Below are 17,500 nucleotides of genomic sequence, written 5' to 3' on the forward strand. Positions count from 1 at the left end.
AGTTATCCAAGTAAATGTGGGTACGATCAAAGGAACCATAACTGATTTAATGAGCCATTCGCGGTTTCACCTTAATACGGCGTGTACTGAGACATGCATGGCTTAATCTTTGAGACAAGCATATGACTACTGGCAGGATCAACCAGGGAACTTGAGTAAAGTTCTTTTGTAATATTCTCTCAATTTTATTCTTCGTCGCCGACTCTGAAGGAGAACGGACGACGACACATAAAAAACTCCTTCTTTCAACATCAAATTTTAGTCTTTCGTTCGAAAGACTTGAGAGCCACCTCTTCCTCTCTTGTGTTATAATATTATATATGTATAGAGAGGGTACCACCAAAAACCCTCTCCTTCGTTTAGTTTCTTTCACTTTTCCGAGAGCTCCCCAAACTCTCGTTTATTTAATTTAATTTCATTTTTCGAGAGAGCGACCACCAACTAACTCTCTTATATTTGCTTTTTCTCGACAGAGCCACCACCAACTAACTCTCTTATATTTGCTTTTTCTCGACAGAGTCACCACCAACTCTCTCTCGTTTATATTTGCTTTTTCTCGACAGAGAAACCACCAACTCTCTCGTTTATATTTGCTTTTTCTCGACAGAGTCACCACCAAACTCTCTCGTTTCGTATTTTACTTCACAACAGAACATTATTGTATAATGGTATCCCACAACGACAAAGTACGTAGAGCTGCGCTCATGCTGAACATCTCGGGCACTTATTCACGCTGGGCATCGATCGTGGAAGCACGTATTGCCAGGCCCGAAGACTAAGCATTCATGCTGGACAAAAACGAGAAAGCGCGTATGTGCTGGTCGAGAAAGCACGTATTCGGCGCCGTACTGTTATGTCGAGGTCAGACACCTGTATTTCATTCTTTGCTCACTTTCCAGAGTACGAACCGTAGTTCCATACAATTTTTGCCTTTTAAGCTACGCTCCGTAGAGTGTAGTGCCAGTTTATGGTTTTCACAAAATTTTCAATCGCTCGGACTGAAGAGTTGATGCTCGGATAGTACGAGTATACATATTTTAAACGTATACAAGTCACCAACGTCACTCGAGACGCTTATACCACTTCAAGAGCCATTCGGTCAAAGACACCGACTCGTGGCAATGCAGTGTGGAGAAAGTCTGGAACGAGCACGATACAGAACAGTCAGGATGAAATCCCGAGGAGCGACGACTGCTTCTCAACCGAGGTCGAAGAATAGCCGTACGCTCGACGCTGCCCCGACCGACTCGACCGGACCGTCGCTTCTCTTATAGGTACCGAGGCGCCCGCCGGAACGCCGGCGACGCACGGGCTTACGCACGGCCGCTTATGGGGGGAACCGCGCGACCCAACCGCCCGCCCGAACGGCCTGTTATAACTTAGAGCGAAAACCAACACCTGTAATTTCCTTAATAATTGAGCTAGGGCAAAAAAAAAAAACGCTATCTTGTAGGAAAAAAGCAGGGGAACACGATGCCGTCGTTAAAAATATAGATTGCCGTGCTCGTTTTCGAGAAAAAAATGAAAAAATGGTCAAAATCGTCGCAGGACAAAAACTCGACACGCTATCTTGTAGGCAAAAATTAGACGAATTCAAAACCGTAGTTAAAAATATCGGTCGTCGCGCTAGTTTTCGAGAAAAAAACAAAAACGATCAAAAAAATTCGAGATAAAAAAAAAAAAACCAGCCTACCAGATAGAAAAAATTACACTGAACAAATATCATATAGGTCAAAATATGTGTTAGCGTACTAGTTTTCGAGATATAGACGAAAAACCGTCGCCGCCGATCGGTACGTCGGTCGATGCGAAAGCACCGCGCGACCGAGCGCCCGCCTAAAAGACCAGTTCGAACATACCGAAAAATCAAGAAACCGTAACTTCCTTAATAATTGAGCTAGGACAAAAAATCGACACGCTATCTTGCAGGAAAAAATCCGGGGAACACGATGGCGTCGTCAAAAGTGCAGGTCGTCGAGCTAGTTTTCGAGAAAAAAAAAAAAAAATTCTCAAAACTCGACAAAAAAATAAAACGATCAGTGGACCGTGTAGAGAATCTAAAACTGCATAAGAATCGTATAGACCAAAATTGGCGTTCACGTGCTCGTTTTTGAGAAAAAAGTTAAAAAAGCTCTCAAAATTCGAGATAAAAAAAAAAAAACCATCTACCAGGTAGCCAACGGTAAACGGTACAAGTATCGTACGGGCGAAAACGAGCGTTACCGTGCTCGTTTTCGAGTTATTGACGAAAAACAGCCTGGAGCGATCGGTCCGGCGGTCGACGCGCGAAAGTTTCTAAGTCCGCTCTGCTCCGAAACACCGCTCCGGCGTCAAAAATCGTCGTAGGACAAAAAATAGACACGCTATCTTGCAGGAAAAAATCCGGGGAACACGATGGCGTCGTCAAAAGTGCAGGTCGTCGAGCTCGTTTTCGAGAAAAAAAAAAAAAAATTCTCAAAATTCGACAAAAAAATAAAACGATCAGTGGACCGTGTAGAGAATATAAAACTGCATAAGAATCGTATAGACGAAAATTGGCGTTCACGTGCTCGTTTTTGTGGAAAAAATTAAAAAAGCTCTCAAACTTCGAGATAAAAAAAAAAAAAACCGTCTACCAGGTAGCCAACGGTAAACGGTACAAGTATCGTACGGGCGAAAACGAGCGTTACCGTGCTCGTTTTCGAGTTATTGACGAAAAACAGCCTGGAGCGATCGGTCCGGCGGTCGACGCGCGAAAGTTTCTAAGTCCGCTCTGCTCCGAATCATCGCTCCGGCGTCAAAAATCGTCGTAGGACAAAAAATCGCCACCCTATCTTGCAGGAAAAAATCCGGGGAACACGATGGCGTCGTCAAAAGTGCAGGTCGTCGAGCTCGTTTTCGAGAAAAAAAAAAAAAAATTCTCAAAACTCGACAAAAAAATAAAACGATCAGTGGACCGTGTAGAGAATCTAAAACTGCATAAGAATCGTATAGACCAAAATTGGCGTTCACGTGCTCGTTTTTGAGAAAAAAGTTAAAAAAGCTCTCAAAATTCGAGATAAAAAAAAAAAAAACCATCTACCAGGTAGCCAACGGTAAACGGTACAAGTATCGTACGGGCGAAAACGAGCGTTACCGTGCTCGTTTTCGAGTTATTGACGAAAAACAGCCTGGAGCGATCGGTCCGGCGGTCGACGCGCGAAAGTTTCTAAGTCCGCTCTGCTCCGAAACACCGCTCCGGCGTCAAAAATCGTCGTAGGACAAAAAATAGACACGCTATCTTGCAGGAAAAAATCCGGGGAACACGATGGCGTCGTCAAAAGTGCAGGTCGTCGAGCTCGTTTTCGAGAAAAAAAAAAAAAAATTCTCAAAATTCGACAAAAAAATAAAACGATCAGTGGACCGTGTAGAGAATATAAAACTGCATAAGAATCGTATAGACGAAAATTGGCGTTCACGTGCTCGTTTTTGTGGAAAAAATTAAAAAAGCTCTCAAACTTCGAGATAAAAAAAAAAAAAACCGTCTACCAGGTAGCCAACGGTAAACGGTACAAGTATCGTACGGGCGAAAACGAGCGTTACCGTGCTCGTTTTCGAGTTATTGACGAAAAACAGCCTGGAGCGATCGGTCCGGCGGTCGACGCGCGAAAGTTTCTAAGTCCGCTCTGCTCCGAATCATCGCTCCGGCGTCAAAAATCGTCGTAGGACAAAAAATCGCCACCCTATCTTGCAGGAAAAAATCCGGGGAACACGATGGCGTCGTCAAAAGTGCAGGTCGTCGAGCTCGTTTTCGAGAAAAAAAAAAAAAAATTCTCAAAATTCGACAAAAAAATAAAACGATCATTGGACCGTGTAGAGAATCTAAAACTGCATAAGAATCGTATAGACCAAAATTGGCCTTAACGTGCTGGTTTTCGAGTTATTGACGATAAGCCGGTATATATATGTCCGAGATAAAAAAAAAGATAGGGACAGTGGGAATCTCCTATACTATCACGGGCGTGTATTCTCCTACTAGTTTGATGGTTGCTGTTGCATAAACCACCGACTGTTTGGCCCGCCGTTTAACCGCGCGGTTTAAAATTGCAACACAATGTTGGTGTCGCTCCGGGGTGAAAAAATGGAAAAACGACATACTTTACGCATAGGGGCGGCTGATCTTAACATATTTTGTCATGTCACCACCCCAGTGACTCTAAGACGGATTTTGCCGTCGCACGTTTTTTTATTAAAAAGTTATTAGTATATAGAAGATTTCGTTAAGCAAAAAGACACGAATATGGGAGTAGGACAAAAAATCGCCAGCCTATCTTGCAGGAAAAAATCCGGGGAACACGATGGCGTCGTCAAAAGTGCAGGTCGTCGAGCTAGTTTTCGAGAAAAAAAAAAAAAAATTCTCAAAACTCGACAAAAAAATAAAACGATCAGTGGACCGTGTAGAGAATCTAAAACTGCATAAGAATCGTATAGACCAAAATTGGCGTTCACGTGCTCGTTTTTGAGAAAAAAGTTAAAAAAGCTCTCAAAATTCGAGATAAAAAAAAAAAAACCATCTACCAGGTAGCCAACGGTAAACGGTACAAGTATCGTACGGGCGAAAACGAGCGTTACCGTGCTCGTTTTCGAGTTATTGACGAAAAACAGCCTGGAGCGATCGGTCCGGCGGTCGACGCGCGAAAGTTTCTAAGTCCGCTTTGCTCCGAAACACCGCTCCGGCGTCAAAAATCGTCGTAGGACAAAAAATAGACACGCTATCTTGCAGGAAAAAATCCGGGGAACACGATGGCGTCGTCAAAAGTGCAGGTCGTCGAGCTCGTTTTCGAGAAAAAAAAAAAAAAATTCTCAAAATTCGACAAAAAAATAAAACGATCAGTGGACCGTGTAGAGAATATAAAACTGCATAAGAATCGTATAGACGAAAATTGGCGTTCACGTGCTCGTTTTTGTGGAAAAAATTAAAAAAGCTCTCAAACTTCGAGATAAAAAAAAAAAAAACCGTCTACCAGGTAGCCAACGGTAAACGGTACAAGTATCGTACGGGCGAAAACGAGCGTTACCGTGCTCGTTTTCGAGTTATTGACGAAAAACAGCCTGGAGCGATCGGTCCGGCGGTCGACGCGCGAAAGTTTCTAAGTCCGCTCTGCTCCGAATCATCGCTCCGGCGTCAAAAATCGTCGTAGGACAAAAAATCGCCACCCTATCTTGCAGGAAAAAATCCGGGGAACACGATGGCGTCGTCAAAAGTGCAGGTCGTCGAGCTCGTTTTCGAGAAAAAAAAAAAAAAATTCTCAAAATTCGACAAAAAAATAAAACGATCAGTGGACCGTGTAGAGAATATAAAACTGCATAAGAATCGTATAGACCAAAATTGGCGTTCACGTGCTCGTTTTTGAGAAAAAAGTTAAAAAAGCTCTCAAAATTCGAGATAAAAAAAAAAAAAACCATCTACCAGGTAGCCAACGGTAAACGGTACAAGTATCGTACGGGCGAAAACGAGCGTTACCGTGCTCGTTTTCGAGTTATTGACGAAAAACAGCCTGGAGCGATCGGTCCGGCGGTCGACGCGCGAAAGTTTCTAAGTCCGCTCTGCTCCGAAACACCGCTCCGGCGTCAAAAATCGTCGTAGGACAAAAAATAGACACGCTATCTTGCAGGAAAAAATCCGGGGAACACGATGGCGTCGTCAAAAGTGCAGGTCGTCGAGCTCGTTTTCGAGAAAAAAAAAAAAAAATTCTCAAAATTCGACAAAAAAATAAAACGATCAGTGGACCGTGTAGAGAATATAAAACTGCATAAGAATCGTATAGACGAAAATTGGCGTTCACGTGCTCGTTTTTGTGGAAAAAATTAAAAAAGCTCTCAAAATTCGAGATAAAAAAAAAAAAAACCATCTACCAGGTAGCCAACGGTAAACGGTACAAGTATCGTACGGGCGAAAACGAGCGTTACCGTGCTCGTTTTCGAGTTATTGACGAAAAACAGCCTGGAGCGATCGGTCCGGCGGTCGACGCGCGAAAGTTTCTAAGTCCGCTCTGCTCCGAAACACCGCTCCGGCGTCAAAAATCGTCGTAGGACAAAAAATAGACACGCTATCTTGCAGGAAAAAATCCGGGGAACACGATGGCGTCGTCAAAAGTGCAGGTCGTCGAGCTCGTTTTCGAGAAAAAAAAAACAAAATTCTCAAAATTCGACAAAAAAATAAAACGATCAGTGGACCGTGTAGAGAATATAAAACTGCATAAGAATCGTATAGACGAAAATTGGCGTTCACGTGCTCGTTTTTGTGGAAAAAATTAAAAAAGCTCTCAAACTTCGAGATAAAAAAAAAAAAAACCGTCTACCAGGTAGCCAACGGTAAACGGTACAAGTATCGTACGGGCGAAAACGAGCGTTACCGTGCTCGTTTTCGAGTTATTGACGAAAAACAGCCTGGAGCGATCGGTCCGGCGGTCGACGCGCGAAAGTTTCTAAGTCCGCTCTGCTCCGAAACACCGCTCCGGCGTCAAAAATCGTCGTAGGACAAAAAATCGCCACCCTATCTTGCAGGAAAAAATCCGGGGAACACGATGGCGTCGTCAAAAGTGCAGGTCGTCGAGCTAGTTTTCGAGAAAAAAAAAAAAAAATTCTCAAAACTCGACAAAAAAATAAAACGATCAGTGGACCGTGTAGAGAATCTAAAACTGCATAAGAATCGTATAGACCAAAATTGGCGTTCACGTGCTCGTTTTTGAGAAAAAAGTTAAAAAAGCTCTCAAAATTCGAGATAAAAAAAAAAAAAACCATCTACCAGGTAGCCAACGGTAAACGGTACAAGTATCGTACGGGCGAAAACGAGCGTTACCGTGCTCGTTTTCGAGTTATTGACGAAAAACAGCCTGGAGCGATCGGTCCGGCGGTCGACGCGCGAAAGTTTCTAAGTCCGCTCTGCTCCGAAACACCGCTCCGGCGTCAAAAATCGTCGTAGGACAAAAAATAGACACGCTATCTTGCAGGAAAAAATCCGGGGAACACGATGGCGTCGTCAAAAGTGCAGGTCGTCGAGCTCGTTTTCGAGAAAAAAAAAAAAAAATTCTCAAAATTCGACAAAAAAATAAAACGATCAGTGGACCGTGTAGAGAATATAAAACTGCATAAGAATCGTATAGACGAAAATTGGCGTTCACGTGCTCGTTTTTGTGGAAAAAATTAAAAAAGCTCTCAAACTTCGAGATAAAAAAAAAAAAAACCGTCTACCAGGTAGCCAACGGTAAACGGTACAAGTATCGTACGGGCGAAAACGAGCGTTACCGTGCTCGTTTTCGAGTTATTGACGAAAAACAGCCTGGAGCGATCGGTCCGGCGGTCGACGCGCGAAAGTTTCTAAGTCCGCTCTGCTCCGAATCATCGCTCCGGCGTCAAAAATCGTCGTAGGACAAAAAATCGCCACCCTATCTTGCAGGAAAAAATCCGGGGAACACGATGGCGTCGTCAAAAGTGCAGGTCGTCGAGCTCGTTTTCGAGAAAAAAAAAAAAAAATTCTCAAAATTCGACAAAAAAATAAAACGATCAGTGGACCGTGTAGAGAATATAAAACTGCATAAGAATCGTATAGACCAAAATTGGCGTTCACGTGCTCGTTTTTGAGAAAAAAGTTAAAAAAGCTCTCAAAATTCGAGATAAAAAAAAAAAAAACCATCTACCAGGTAGCCAACGGTAAACGGTACAAGTATCGTACGGGCGAAAACGAGCGTTACCGTGCTCGTTTTCGAGTTATTGACGAAAAACAGCCTGGAGCGATCGGTCCGGCGGTCGACGCGCGAAAGTTTCTAAGTCCGCTCTGCTCCGAAACACCGCTCCGGCGTCAAAAATCGTCGTAGGACAAAAAATAGACACGCTATCTTGCAGGAAAAAATCCGGGGAACACGATGGCGTCGTCAAAAGTGCAGGTCGTCGAGCTCGTTTTCGAGAAAAAAAAAAAAAAATTCTCAAAATTCGACAAAAAAATAAAACGATCAGTGGACCGTGTAGAGAATATAAAACTGCATAAGAATCGTATAGACGAAAATTGGCGTTCACGTGCTCGTTTTTGTGGAAAAAATTAAAAAAGCTCTCAAAATTCGAGATAAAAAAAAAAAAAACCATCTACCAGGTAGCCAACGGTAAACGGTACAAGTATCGTACGGGCGAAAACGAGCGTTACCGTGCTCGTTTTCGAGTTATTGACGAAAAACAGCCTGGAGCGATCGGTCCGGCGGTCGACGCGCGAAAGTTTCTAAGTCCGCTCTGCTCCGAAACACCGCTCCGGCGTCAAAAATCGTCGTAGGACAAAAAATAGACACGCTATCTTGCAGGAAAAAATCCGGGGAACACGATGGCGTCGTCAAAAGTGCAGGTCGTCGAGCTCGTTTTCGAGAAAAAAAAAACAAAATTCTCAAAATTCGACAAAAAAATAAAACGATCAGTGGACCGTGTAGAGAATATAAAACTGCATAAGAATCGTATAGACGAAAATTGGCGTTCACGTGCTCGTTTTTGTGGAAAAAATTAAAAAAGCTCTCAAACTTCGAGATAAAAAAAAAAAAAACCGTCTACCAGGTAGCCAACGGTAAACGGTACAAGTATCGTACGGGCGAAAACGAGCGTTACCGTGCTCGTTTTCGAGTTATTGACGAAAAACAGCCTGGAGCGATCGGTCCGGCGGTCGACGCGCGAAAGTTTCTAAGTCCGCTCTGCTCCGAAACACCGCTCCGGCGTCAAAAATCGTCGTAGGACAAAAAATCGCCACCCTATCTTGCAGGAAAAAATCCGGGGAACACGATGGCGTCGTCAAAAGTGCAGGTCGTCGAGCTAGTTTTCGAGAAAAAAAAAAAAAAATTCTCAAAACTCGACAAAAAAATAAAACGATCAGTGGACCGTGTAGAGAATCTAAAACTGCATAAGAATCGTATAGACCAAAATTGGCGTTCACGTGCTCGTTTTTGAGAAAAAAGTTAAAAAAGCTCTCAAAATTCGAGATAAAAAAAAAAAAAACCATCTACCAGGTAGCCAACGGTAAACGGTACAAGTATCGTACGGGCGAAAACGAGCGTTACCGTGCTCGTTTTCGAGTTATTGACGAAAAACAGCCTGGAGCGATCGGTCCGGCGGTCGACGCGCGAAAGTTTCTAAGTCCGCTCTGCTCCGAAACACCGCTCCGGCGTCAAAAATCGTCGTAGGACAAAAAATAGACACGCTATCTTGCAGGAAAAAATCCGGGGAACACGATGGCGTCGTCAAAAGTGCAGGTCGTCGAGCTCGTTTTCGAGAAAAAAAAAAAAAAATTCTCAAAATTCGACAAAAAAATAAAACGATCAGTGGACCGTGTAGAGAATATAAAACTGCATAAGAATCGTATAGACGAAAATTGGCGTTCACGTGCTCGTTTTTGTGGAAAAAATTAAAAAAGCTCTCAAACTTCGAGATAAAAAAAAAAAAAACCGTCTACCAGGTAGCCAACGGTAAACGGTACAAGTATCGTACGGGCGAAAACGAGCGTTACCGTGCTCGTTTTCGAGTTATTGACGAAAAACAGCCTGGAGCGATCGGTCCGGCGGTCGACGCGCGAAAGTTTCTAAGTCCGCTCTGCTCCGAATCATCGCTCCGGCGTCAAAAATCGTCGTAGGACAAAAAATCGCCACCCTATCTTGCAGGAAAAAATCCGGGGAACACGATGGCGTCGTCAAAAGTGCAGGTCGTCGAGCTCGTTTTCGAGAAAAAAAAAAAAAAATTCTCAAAATTCGACAAAAAAATAAAACGATCAGTGGACCGTGTAGAGAATATAAAACTGCATAAGAATCGTATAGACGAAAATTGGCGTTCACGTGCTCGTTTTTGTGGAAAAAATTAAAAAAGCTCTCAAACTTCGAGATAAAAAAAAAAAAAACCGTCTACCAGGTAGCCAACGGTAAACGGTACAAGTATCGTACGGGCGAAAACGAGCGTTACCGTGCTCGTTTTCGAGTTATTGACGAAAAACAGCCTGGAGCGATCGGTCCGGCGGTCGACGCGCGAAAGTTTCTAAGTCCGCTCTGCTCCGAATCATCGCTCCGGCGTCAAAAATCGTCGTAGGACAAAAAATCGCCACCCTATCTTGCAGGAAAAAATCCGGGGAACACGATGGCGTCGTCAAAAGTGCAGGTCGTCGAGCTCGTTTTCGAGAAAAAAAAAAAAAAATTCTCAAAATTCGACAAAAAAATAAAACGATCAGTGGACCGTGTAGAGAATCTAAAACTGCATAAGAATCGTATAGACCAAAATTGGCGTTCACGTGCTCGTTTTTGAGAAAAAAGTTAAAAAAGCTCTCAAAATTCGAGATAAAAAAAAAAAAAACCATCTACCAGGTAGCCAACGGTAAACGGTACAAGTATCGTACGGGCGAAAACGAGCGTTACCGTGCTCGTTTTCGAGTTATTGACGAAAAACAGCCTGGAGCGATCGGTCCGGCGGTCGACGCGCGAAAGTTTCTAAGTCCGCTCTGCTCCGAAACACCGCTCCGGCGTCAAAAATCGTCGTAGGACAAAAAATAGACACGCTATCTTGCAGGAAAAAATCCGGGGAACACGATGGCGTCGTCAAAAGTGCAGGTCGTCGAGCTCGTTTTCGAGAAAAAAAAAAAAAAATTCTCAAAATTCGACAAAAAAATAAAACGATCAGTGGACCGTGTAGAGAATATAAAACTGCATAAGAATCGTATAGACGAAAATTGGCGTTCACGTGCTCGTTTTTGTGGAAAAAATTAAAAAAGCTCTCAAAATTCGAGATAAAAAAAAAAAAAACCATCTACCAGGTAGCCATCGGTAAACGGTACAAGTATCGTACGGGCGAAAACGAGCGTTACCGTGCTCGTTTTCGAGTTATTGACGAAAAACAGCCTGGAGCGATCGGTCCGGCGGTCGACGCGCGAAAGTTTCTAAGTCCGCTCTGCTCCGAAACACCGCTCCGGCGTCAAAAATCGTCGTAGGACAAAAAATAGACACGCTATCTTGCAGGAAAAAATCCGGGGAACACGATGGCGTCGTCAAAAGTGCAGGTCGTCGAGCTCGTTTTCGAGAAAAAAAAAAAAAAATTCTCAAAATTCGACAAAAAAATAAAACGATCAGTGGACCGTGTAGAGAATCTAAAACTGCATAAGAATCGTATAGACGAAAATTGGCCTTAACGTGCTGGTTTTCGAGTTATTGACGATAAGCCGGTATATATATGTCCGAGATAAAAAAAAAGATAGGGACAGTGGGAATCTCCTATACTATCACGGGCGTGTATTCTCCTACTAGTTTGATGGTTGCTGTTGCATAAACCACCGACTGTTTGGCCCGCCGTTTAACCGCGCAGTTTAAAATTGCAACACAATGTTGGTGTCGCTCCGGATCGAAAAAATGGAAAAACGACATACTTTACGCATAGGGGCGGCTGATCTTAACATATTTTGTCAATGTCATCTTCCCAGTGACCCTAGGAAGGAGTTTGCCGTTGCACGTTTTCCTATTAAAAAGTAATTAGTGTACAAAAATTTTCGTGAAGCAAAAAACAAGAATATGAAAGTACGTTCCATGAGCATTACGGTGAATAAAACAGAAATTAAAAATTCCCGAGGGGTTGAACAGCATCATATTGAATTCGTTTTGCTGACTGGGGTCTGCGCCCCCCAGACCCCCGCTACACTAGCCCAGACCAAACCCACTTTGTAATAGTGGTATCATATTAAATTGAACAGCATCGTACTTAATTCGTTTTGCTGAATGGGGGGCTGCGCCCCCCAAACCCCCGCTACACTAGCCCAGACCTAACCCATTTTGTAATAGCGGTATCAAATTAAATTGAACAGCATCGTACTAAATTCGTTTTGCTGACTGGGGGGCTGCGCCCCCCAGACCCCCGCAACACTAGCCCGGACCTAACCCACTTTGTAATAGCGGTATCATATTAAATTGAACAGCATCGTACTAAATTCGTTTTGCTGAATGGGGGGCTGCGCCCCCCAAACCCCCGCTACACTAGCCCAGACCTAACCCATTTTGTAATAGCGGTATCAAATTAAATTGAACAGCATCATATTGAATTCGTTTTGCTGACTGGGGTCTGCGCCCCCCAGACCCCCGCTACAATAGCCCAGACCTAACCCACTTTGTAATAGTGGTATCATATTAAATTGAACAGCATCGTACTTAATTCGTTTTGCTGAATGGGGGGCTGCGCCCCCCAAACCCCCGCTACACTAGCCCAGACCTAACCCATTTTGTAATAGCGGTATCAAATTAAATTGAACAGCATCGTACTAAATTCGTTTTGCTGACAGGGGTCTGCGCCCCCCAGACCCCCGCTACACTAGCCCAGACCTAACCCCCTTTGTAATAGCGGTATCATATTAAATTGAACAGCATCATATTGAATTCGTTTTGCTGACTGGGGTCTGCGCGCCCCAGACCCCCGCAACACTAGCCCGGACCTAACCCACTTTGTAATAGCGGTATCACATTAAATTGAACAGCATCGTACTAAATTCGTTTTGCTGAATGGGGGGCTGCGCCCCCCAAACCCCCGCTACACTAGCCCAGACCTAACCCATTTTGTAATAGCGGTATCAAACTAAATTGAACAGCATCATATTGAATTCGTTTTGCTGACTGGGGTCTGCGCCCCCCCGACCCCCGCTACAATAGCCCAGACCTAACCCACTTTGTAATAGTGGTATCATATTAAATTGAACAGCATCGTACTTAATTCGTTTTGCTGAATGGGGGGCTGCGCCCCCCAAACCCCCGCTACACTAGCCCAGACCTAACCCATTTTGTAATAGCGGTATCAAATTAAATTGAACAGCATCGTACTAAATTCGTTTTGCTGACAGGGGTCTGCGCCCCCCAGACCCCCGCTACACTAGCCCAGACCTAACCCCCTTTGTAATAGCGGTATCATATTAAATTGAACAGCATCATATTGAATTCGTTTTGCTGACTGGGGTCTGCGCGCCCCAGACCCCCGCAACACTAGCCCGGACCTAACCCACTTTGTAATAGCGGTATCATATTAAATTGAACAGCATCGTACTAAATTCGTTTTGCTGAATGGGGGGCTGCGCCCCCCAAACCCCCGCTACACTAGCCCAGACCTAACCCATTTTGTAATAGCGGTATCAAATTAAATTGAACAGCATCATATTGAATTCGTTTTGCTGACTGGGGTCTGCGCCCCCCAGACCCCCGCTATACTAGCCCAGACCTAACCCACTTTGTAATAGTGGTATCATATTAAATTGAACAGCATCGTACATAATTCGTTTTGCTGAATGGGGGGCTGCGCCCCCCAAACCCCCGCTACACTAGCCCAGACCTAACCCATTTTGTAATAGCTGTATCAAATTAAATTGAACAGCATCATATTGAATTCGTTTTGCTGACAGGGGTCTGCGCCCCCCAGACCCCCGCTACACTAGCCCAGACCTAACCCACTTTGTAATAGTGGTATCATATTAAATTGAACAGCATCGTACATAATTCGTTTTGCTGAATGGGGGGCTGCGCCCCCCAAACCCCCGCTACACTAGCCCAGACCTAACCCATTTTGTAATAGCGGTATCAAATTAAATTGAACAGCATCATATTGAATTCGTTTTGCTGACTGGGGTCTGCGCCCCCCAAACCCCCGCTACACTAGCCCAGACCTAACCCATTTTGTAATAGCGGTATCAAATTAAATTGAACAGCATCATATTGAATTCGTTTTGCTGACTGGGGTCTGCGCCCCCCAAACCCCCGCTACACCAGCCCAGACCTAACCCATTTTGTAATAGCGGTATCAAATTAAATTGAGCAGCATCATATTGAATTCGTTTTGCTGACAGGGGTCTGCGCCCCCCAGACCCCCGCTACACTAGCCCAGACCTAACCCCCTTTGTAATAGCGGTATCATATTAAATTGAACAGCATCATATTGAATTCGTTTTGCTGACTGGGGTCTGCGCGCCCCAAACCCCCGCAACACTGGCCCAGACCTAGCCCATTTTGTAATGACTGTATTGGAACTGCGTTAGGGCTAGTTTAGAATTGGTTAGGTGAAGTAATGCGGAGAGCAGTTTCGCCTGCGTCCCGGGATGCTTGTTGGCATGAGTGGTGTCTGAATGAGTAAAGACGGATGAGACACTTGTGGGGTATGGTGAGTCAGATTCCCAAACTACCCATATATTCTTCTGAGGCATGGGTGCCTATCCAAGGATCTCCTTCGGTATCTAAAACAGAAATAAAAAAAAAAAAAAAAAAAAAAAAAAAAAAATGAATATGGACTGTGTTAGGACTGAATTGGATAAGGTCTGGGTTACGTCTCGGTTAGGTCTGAGTTAGGACTGGTTTAAGACTGGGTTAGGACTGGGTTAGGACTGGGTTAGGACTGGGTTAGGTCTGGGTTAGGACTGGGTTAGGTCTGGGTTAGGTCTGGGTTAGGACTGGGTTAGGTCTGGGTTAGGACTGGGTTAGGACTGGGTTAGGTCTGGGTTAGGTCTGGGTTAGGTCTGGGTTAGGACTGGGTTAGGACTGGGTTACGACTGGGTTAGGTCTGGGTTACGACTGGGTTAGGTCTGGGTTACGACTGGGTTAGGTCTGGGTTACGACTGGGTTAGGTCTGGGTTACGACTGGGTTAGGATTGGGTTAGGTCTGGTTTAGGACTGGGTTAGGTCTAGGTTAGGACTGGGTTAGGTCTGGGTTAGGTCTGGGTTAGGACTGGGTTAGGTCTGGGTTAGGACTGGGTTAGTACTGGGTTAGGACTGGGTTAGGTCTGGGTTAGGTCTGGGTTATTTCTGGGTTAGGTCTGGGTTAGGTCTGGGTTAGGTCTGGGTTAGGGCTGGGTTAGGTCTGGGTTAGGTCTGGGTCAGGTCTGGGGTATTTCTGGGTTAGGACTGGGTTAGGTCTGGGTTAGGTCTGGGTTATTTCTGGGTTAGGTCTGGGTTAGGTCTGGGTTAGGTCTGGGTTAGGTCTGGGTTAGGACTGGGTTAGGTCTGGGTTAGGACTGGGTTAGGTCTGGGTTAGGTCTGGGTTAGGTCTGGGTTAGGTCTGGGTTATTTCTGGGTTAGGTCTGGGTTAGGTCTGGGTTAGGTCTGGGTTAGGGCTGGGTTAGGTCTGGGTTAGGTCTGGGTCAGGTCTGGGGTATTTCTGGGTTAGGACTGGGTTAGGTCTGGGTTAGGACTGGGTTAGGTCTGGGTTAGGACTGGGTTAGGACTGGGTTAGGTCTGGGTTAGGTCTGGGTTAGGTTTGGGTTAGGACTGGGTAGGTTCTGGGTTAGGACTTGGTTAGGACTGGGTTAGGACTGTGTTAGGACTGGGTTAGGTCTGGGTTAGGTCTGGGTTAGGACTGGGTTAGGTCTGGGTTAGGACTGGGTTAGGACTGGGTTAGGTCTGGGTTAGGTCTGGGTTAGGACTGGGTTAGGTCTGGGTTAGGACTGGGTTAGGTCTGGGTTAGTACTGGATTTGGTTAGGTCTGGGTTAGGTCTGGGTTAGGTCTGGGTTAGGACTGGGTTAGGACTGGGTTAGGTCTGGGTTAGGACTGGGTTAGGACTGGGTTAGGACTGGGTTAGGTCTGGGTTAGGTCTGGGTTATTTCTGGGTTAGGTCTGGGTTAGGTCTGGGTTAGGTCTGGGTTAGGTCTGGGTTAGGTCTGGGTTAGGACTGGGTTAGGACTGGGTTAGGTCTGGGTTAGGTCTGGGTTAGGACTGGGTTAGGTCTGGGTTAGGACTGGGTTAGGTCTGGGTTAGGTCTGGGTTCGGTCTGGGTTAGGACTGGGTTAGGTCTGGGTTAGGTCTGGGTTAGGTCTGGGTTAGGTCTGGGTTAGGACTGGGTTAGGACTGGGTTAGGACTGGGTTAGGTCTGGGTTAGGTCTGGGTTATTTCTGGGTTAGGACTGGGTTAGGACTGGGTTAGGACTGGGTTAGGTCTGGGTTAGGTCTGGGTTAGGTCTGAGTTAGGTCTGGGTTAGGACTGGGTTAGGACTGGGTTAGGTCTGGGTTAGGTCTGGGTTAGGACTGGGTTAGGACTGGGTTAGGTCTGGGTTAGGTCTGGGTTAGGACTGGGTTAGGTCTGGGTTAGGACTGGGTTAGGTCTGGGTTAGTACTGGATTTGGTTAGGTCTGGGTTAGGTCTGGGTTAGGTCTGGGTTAGGTCTGGGTTAGGACTGGGTTAGGTCTGGGTTAGGACTGGGTTAGGTCTGGGTTAGTACTGGATTTGGTTAGGTCTGGGTTAGGTCTGGGTTAGGTCTGGGTTAGGACTGGGTTAGGACTGGGTTAGGTCTGGGTTAGGACTGGGTTAGGACTGGGTTAGGACTGGGTTAGGTCTGGGTTAGGTCTGGGTTAGGACTGGGTTAGGTCTGGGTTAGGTCTGGGTTCGGTCTGGGTTAGGTCTGGGTTAGGTCTGGGTTAGGACTGGGTTAGGACTGGGTTAGGTCTGGGTTAGGTCTGGGTTAGGACTGGGTTAGGTCTGGGTTAGGACTGGGTTAGGTCTGGGTTAGTACTGGATTTGGTTAGGTCTGGGTTAGGTCTGGGTTAGGGCTGGGTTAGGTCTGGGTTCGGTCTGGGTTAGGTTTGGGTTAGGTCTGGGTTAGGACTGGGTTAGGACTGGGTTAGGTCTGGGTTAGGACTGGGTTAGGACTGGGTTAGGTCTGGGTTAGGACTGGGTTAGGACTGGGTTAGGTCTGGGTTAGGACTGGGTTAGGACTGGGTTAGGTCTGGGTTAGGTCTGGGTTAGGACTGGGTTAGGTCTGGGTTAGGTCTGGGTTCGGTCTGGGTTAGGTCTGGGTTAGGTCTGGGTTAGGACTGGGTTAGGACTGGGTTAGGTCTGGGTTAGGACTGGGTTAGGACTGGGTTAGGTCTGGGTTAGGACTGGGTTAGGACTGGGTTAGGTCTGGGTTAGGACTGGGTTAGGACTGGGTTAGGTCTGGGTTAGGTCTGGGTTAGGACTGGGTTAGGTCTGGGTTAGGACTGGGTTAGGTCTGGGTTAGTACTGGATTTGGTTAGGTCTGGGTTAGGTCTGGGTTAGGTCTGGGTTAGGACTGGGTTAGGACTGGGTTAGGTCTGGGTTAGGACTGGGTTAGGACTGGGTTAGGTCTGGGTTAGGACTGGGTTAGGACTGGGTTAGGACTGGGTTAGGTCTGGGTTAGGTCTGGGTTATTTCTGGGTTAGGTCTGGGTTAGGTCTGGGTTAGGTCTGGGTTAGGTCTGGGTTAGGTCTGGGTTAGGACTGGGTTAGGACTGGGTTAGGTCTGGGTTAGGTCTGGGTTAGGACTGGGTTAGGTCTGGGTTAGGACTGGGTTAGGTCTGGGTTAGGTCTGGGTTCGGTCTGGGTTAGGACTGGGTTAGGTCTGGGTTAGGTCTGGGTTAGGTCTGGGTTAGGTCTGGGTTAGGTCTGGGTTAGGTCTGGGTTAGGACTGGGTTAGGACTGGGTTAGGTCTGGGTTAGGTCTGGGTTAGGACTGGGTTAGGTCTGGGTTAGTACTGGATTTGGTTAGGTCTGGGTTAGGTCTGGGTTAGGT

The 17,500-nt window shown here is 45.8% G+C and overlaps 1 non-coding gene across 1 annotated transcript in view; it reads right to left on the bottom strand.

Moving 5' to 3' along the window:
• Nucleotides 1-149, bottom strand: part of LOC143350862 (small subunit ribosomal RNA) — a 1,933-nt gene extending 1,784 nt beyond the window's left edge. Inside the window, exon 1 of the ribosomal RNA XR_013081308.1 lies at nt 1-149. This exon is cut by the window's left edge and continues 1,784 nt beyond it. This is a non-coding gene — a ribosomal RNA (small subunit ribosomal RNA).
• Between the last annotated feature and the right edge of the window lie 17,351 nt (nt 150-17,500).

The sequence above is a fragment of the Colletes latitarsis genome, unplaced genomic scaffold (assembly GCF_051014445.1).
Source record: "Colletes latitarsis isolate SP2378_abdomen unplaced genomic scaffold, iyColLati1 scaffold0042, whole genome shotgun sequence".
NCBI lineage: Eukaryota > Metazoa > Arthropoda > Insecta > Hymenoptera > Colletidae > Colletes > Colletes latitarsis.